Genomic DNA, 6,679 nt, shown 5'->3' with positions numbered 1-6,679 from the left:
GCACCATATAATTGGTTGAAACTAAATCTAAAATTCAAACATTCTAAATATGACAGGGTTTGGTAGAAATTAAGAAACAAGAAGGAATATCTGAATGGACCAAAGATCTAAAGCCAATAATCTTCATATTTTTTACTAGAAGTTACAATGTCTGCAGTTACTTTATTTCTCCATATCCCTGCTGGTATTATTTCATCCCAAGTGCTGATCATCATCTTTCCCTAATGATATTTAAGTTGATAAGTCCAAATTTATGGATCTTATGTCATTCTTTCAATTTCAACGTAATAAAAAGTTCTAATTATTTTTGTTTCAAAATATATTTGTGATATGAATTTGGATTTAGATCAAGGAATTTTATCAGATGGGAATTACATCAAGGATGTCTGTCTGGCAACGACAGGAGGGACAAGACACTAGAAGCAATTTGAGAATGATTTTAGTTGCCAGTGATGGATCTTCACGTCAGTATGATACTTGCATAGTGTCATACATGCAAATTGGGCAAAACTGTCAAGAGAAACCAAGATTTCTATCAACCATTTCCTATTCCTGCTCAGTCATGGAAGGATGCTAGCATGGACTTTGTCTTCAGACTTCCCCCTATTGTCAGCAAACCATATTCAATGTGTGTCATAGTAGATAGATTCTAAAAATGGCACATTTTGTCCCTTTCTGCAAGATGTCAAATGCTTCACATATTGCTGAACAACTTTTTGCAAAAGTTGTCACGCTTCACGATGTTCCCAAGACAATTATCTTAGATCATCACCCAAAGTTTATATGTTATTTCTGGAAGACATTGTGAAACACATGGAAACCATGCTTCAATTCTCATTCGTGTTTCATTCTAAGACTTATGGGCAAACAGAGATCGTTGATGACATGCATTTTTAGTACCTTAATCTGACCATATTTACATGTTTATTTGCATTTTATCAATTATATATGCATGTTATCAAGATTAAAATTATTAAATCTATTTTTAGAATGATATTCTGCATTTTTAATGTATTTTTGGGGATTTCTCTGACATCATATACTGAAAGAAATTAATTTTACTACACGGAATATATTTTTTATGACTTTTTTGGACATATATTAAAAAATATGAATTTTCTAAGTTGCGATACATATTTATTATAATTTTATGACTTAGAATCTATTTTAAAATAATATATTAATTTTTTATTTTTTGGAATTAAAATACGATAGCCACGTGTTGCCATTCAATTCGTCTATTGTCGACCAATCACACCCCTCTGCAATGATTAACACGTGTCTCGTTAGAGACTGAAAAGGGGAATCTTCCCTTTTCCCCTGATGTGAATGGTGCATGTCAGCACATCATTCACGTAAAGAGAGAAAAGGAATATTTCATGATGTACCACGCGACAATGTGACACCACATCATGGAATAATCAATTACAAAAAAACACGTATTTTGTCTTTTTCCTTGCAGGTACATGCGGCAGCTTTGAAGGTTGCGCACACGGAAGATGAGAGGACAAGGAATTTCAATGCTTTGACAATTCAACCAAAACTGAAAAAGGGAAGCAACAACGCCGATGATGAGGAGATAAAAAATAAGGGCTAGGATTGCTCCAAATTCAAACTGCTATATCTAACGATCCACAAGTTCGATTGAGCTGAAATTTTCAGGGTTGCTTCGTCTCCCCTCCTCTTTCCATCCGTACCCTCTGATCTATAAATAGTGGCCTGGATCACTATGAAATTTATCTTGCACTTGCTTCCTACTCATGTGGGCCGATTGAAAGATAGTGAGTTTTAAGATCCATCAAGTGTGTTCTTGGTGTCTTGGGTAAGTGGGAAGAAGCACTAGAGAAGAGGGGGAGCCTACCAGCACTCGTAAATTTCCATGATCCTAACGAAACGTAAGGATCTAAGGTAAGCATCTTCGCCTTACGTTGCTCTTTCCCGACATCGTCAATAGCTTAATTAGAGTTTACTATCATCTTATCACTATCACAACACCTCCTTATGTCCCCATGATCTTGTCTCTCTATCATCATACCGTTAACTCACTCGATCATTATCATATCAGGTACATTCTTTACCTCATTCACATAAAGCTTCGTGTAATTCTACTTTCATTTCCCCTTTTATCTGCTAATTTTAAGTTTGAATTATAACTACTACATCCTTTTAGTCGATATCACTATATCTCCTATCATATTCTCGTGTTTATCTCTTCTCATATTGATAATCACTATATTAAGAAAATTGAATCATTAATCATCCTTCCCTATGGAGACAATTTGTACTCATCACTATATAAATATTCATAGGTAAGTATTGGTATATAGTTATTGAATAATCTCAATTATCGATCGTGAGTTAAACCCTAAAATTGAGATTATCAGTCATCAACCATAGCATGTGACATCTGTTGGGTTGTATCTTACTAAATACATGTGCCCCTTCGGAGACGCTAGTGCCCCATACCGAGTTTTCTTTCAATAGTACCAACAATCGCTGCACAAGGAAGAACTCGTTCATGATAGAATATGGTTACTAACCGTGCAAGCCCATTGATCTTCAGGTCATTGATTCTCATGGAGGAAATCTTCATTTACGACCAAGTCTTGGGTTGCTCGCATCCAATTTCTCCATACTGAAGTCAATAGTAAGATCACATAGTGCAATCACATGTATAAACACTCTGAGACATTCATTGCATTCCCACGGATTTCAAAGAAAAAGACTTAGTAATGATACACCTCCATCATGCCATAATTCCACAATCATATGACAAACTTCAGAATCGAAGTGCGGATCCCTTCAAGGTTCCCCAGAAGCTGGGTCCCAACGCCTATGTTATGGACATTGCCACACACTAGGGCATCATCTCTACTTCAATGTATCTGACATTACACACTATCTTGGTGAGCCAACCATACCACACCGTCTTTTAGAGGAAGACCCTTTTTTGCAATAAACCACAGAGATGCTCGACCTGTCATTGAATCAATCAATTTCATACCAGTCTCTTCAGGAAATTCTCGACACACAGACCGGATGATTCCTCAAACCTAGATGTCTTGATCAAATGGATGAATAATCCAAAAGTGAAAGCGACATGTATTTCACTACTTGATGTTTCAACTCTCACCCCCCACTTGTGTGATGAGTATTTTTCAAGTACAATGGAGCAGTTCGTCAAGGATTTGACCTCACTAATGAACGAATTCTCTTGGAACACACAAGGATTATTTTCTCGCAACCTGAATCTGCTGTCACCCTAGACACTCACCCTAAAGCTAAAAATGAACCCTTTTGATGCAGCCACCACATTCCTCATAGAAGCTAATAACATCACACATCAGATATCATCCTCGTCAACTCCAACTCAGAACCAGCGATTGATGTTAATAAATGGGACCTGATTAAAACCAGCCAAGAGTGTCTACTTGCATGCCTTCAACCCTTTTTGTTTTGCTGCAAGGTAGCATATTATTGTTTTTGATATCATCTTTTCTGGATACCCAACAACTTTTCCAAGGATATAATTAGAAATAAATTCGATGTATCATCGTACAACCATTTTGCAACCCCAAACAGCTTGGTGCAGCCCACGATCCATCGTCCCCGACTCTACCTAGTGTTCGCAACAGATGGCTCGTTGAGTAAACCCCATGCAGAGGTGCTTGTTGTCCTCTCCATCGTTAGAGGCAAGCTGTCTTCAAAGGAGTTGAATCTTCAACACCCCGTGGGAGTTGACGTAGGACAATGTCCTACCACCAACCTATGAGTAGGTTAGTGCATACCTTACTTTTTGTTAAAACACGACATATCTAGCATATATATTTACTGCTTTCTATACGTTCTTGAATATGTTACATGCGGAAACTCTTGGAGAAGACACAGATTATTTTTGAAGTTGAAAATTTCATCTTGTGTATCTCTCTCAATCTTCCCCTCCTCTTTTGATTGACCTAGTGATGAACCCAAAATGAGACACCAAATTGTACATATTTTTAAGGCCATTTTGAAAATATTCTATTGATGTTTCCTTCATCTTTATATGAATTTTTATCTCATGTATTTAACGAAGTGTTTGGTTTAAATTATACATTTTAATTTTTGCATAATTTTGAAGTCCAATTATTTTCATGCAAAATGAGTTTAAAATTATTATTTTTATGGATTAATTCTTGTGGTTATTCAAAATTTTATAAGGCATAAATTAAAAAATAAAAAGGAAATAAAAAATGGGTTTATAGTGAAGTGCCTGGACTGCACCAAGCGCAACAACACTCAAATTTAACTGCAGGTGGGTGAGTGTAGGGCAATCAATCTGGCTTGCAGCTGGCAAGCTCCAGTGCTAGCGCAAGCACCATCCAATTGGCACAACATATAGAACCACAATGTGGGTAACATAGAGCCCAAACACACAAAGGCCCAACAAATAAACAGCAATGCCAGCACATGCACGATGGAAAGGGAGAAAATAATTCATATATGAGAAATGGATGGAATTTATATAGCTATACATGTTTTAAATTTGTCTATAGGAGATTAAATTGTCTCCTTTACAGACAGTAGGCTGGTTGAGCCAACAAAAGATAATAGAAGGATCGAGACCAAACGGATCACAATATTAAGAAAAAAACAAGACACTCTGTTCGGGCTTCGAGCCGACCTGCCGGAAGCCCATGTCATAATAGGCTTCTTAAAGTATGCTGATATAATCTTGGTTGTCCAATCTTCTTAAAGGAAGATCGGATGATGATATTTAAAGAATACACTATTATAATGTTTTTCTTCTTCTCGCATGATTCTGATTTGCCACCATATGCTGCCAAGGATGGCGGGGTCATACAATCGACAAATCATGAAGGCGATCACTAGTAGGGCAGTTGGCGGGCCCACTGATGGGGTGGTTGATGTGGTAAGGAAGGGTCCTCCATAACGTCTATAAGGTCCACGAATGAGACTTAATTACATCCCCTAACTCCTCCTGAAGCCAGATCAAATGTCCAGGGGCATATGCATCCATATCTACCCTTGGCTATCGTTCTCCTCTGGTCGAACAGTGATTTTCTGCCAAAGGAGGATCCCTAGGCCGTTGGAGCTCATATTAGAACCTTTAACAAGGGTCTATGACCCCTAATTCTCCATCTTCTGGTCTAGACACAAGGCGATGGGGGGAGACCATAACGACGTAAAGACAAATTAGGGGAGAGGCATGGCCCATCCCCGATGGTTCTAAATGCCCAGGACTAAGCCTTTGGGGTTCTCGAATACTTGGGATTCATGCCAACAAAGAGGAAGGCAGGGAGCGGTGCATACCAATGCTCAGGGACAGCAATCAGCACCCCCATTTTTCTGTCTGCCTGAATAAGGGCGATTCAGGTGAGTTTCTGAACTCCATAAGGTTGATTTCTATGTGTTTATCCTCTCTAGAAGTGTGTATTTGATTCAAATCAAAGTCCAAATTGGTTTTCTATCTTGTTTCTAATTTTGGCCTCTTTGAGGCCTTTTGACAAACACCTTTTGGCATTGGGTATTTTACACAAAATTTCCTCCATTTTACCTCATTAAAAAATACTAAAAAAATATATGTTACATATATACTATATAACCCATATTATATTATTATATATCATATTCCCTTACTATATTTATACACATAATTAATTTCATAGCTATCCTAATAATTCACTCTCTCATTTTTTCATGTCCCCCTTTTACCTATGTTCTTCTTCTAAAATTAAACAAAAATCTATTCTCTCTATTTCTCTTAATCTGAAATTTACATCGTATATAAATATTTCTTACCTCATTAATCTACATATAACTAAATAAATCATCATTCCTAGATCTATTTCTTATCTTATACGTAACCTACTAATAATTAAATAAATAACTCTCCAATATTTTGCTAAGAATAATATATTATTATTATATCTAGCTTATTAATCTTGTATAACTCGTCCACTGCCAAGCTTAATATATCCCATCATTATAATACTGTAAATAAATTTCATCATCTTACTTACTATATCAAATATCTATAAAAATATTAATACTAATAAATGATATAGTTAATATCCTATCTTATAACTATCTTACCTGTTCCATTCACCCATTCTCTCTATCATTACTTATTATTACTTAATTTCATATATAGTCTTAATTTTTCCACTTTCCTTTTTACCTCTTTTTACTTACTTACCTTCACCTTTTATTATATTTATAAAAATTATTTATTATTACTTCTCTTACTCAACTTATAACCAACCTCTTTAATTACCCTTTTTACCTAAGTATTTAATTCACCCCTAAAGGCCAGTCCCTGGGGAGACGACCTTACTCTTATTATGTGAACCTGAATGAGTTTCCTCTAATTAAAATTTTTATTTGATTTGGGTAAATTAAGTCACAGTGACAATAGGAAAGGAAATTTCATCTTATATCAACTAGTTAGGAGGAATTTGAGGTGACATCTTATTTCTCCTAATTTAGATTATTTCAAACGATATATTTTTATACTTCCTTGTGCTATTGTTAAGCTTGTTGCAGGTATATGAATTAATTAACAGAAAGGTGAAATTTAATTTATCTAATTTCAGATATTTCTTATTTATTTATTTTATTTTCTCTAAATTTATATTTTCATTTTTATTTATTTTATATCCTACATTTTTGAAAAAGA

The sequence above is a fragment of the Wolffia australiana genome, chromosome 7 (genome assembly GCF_029677425.1).
Source record: "Wolffia australiana isolate 7733 chromosome 7, ASM2967742v1".
Lineage (NCBI taxonomy): Eukaryota > Viridiplantae > Streptophyta > Magnoliopsida > Alismatales > Araceae > Wolffia > Wolffia australiana.
This window is presented reverse-complemented; position numbering follows the sequence as displayed.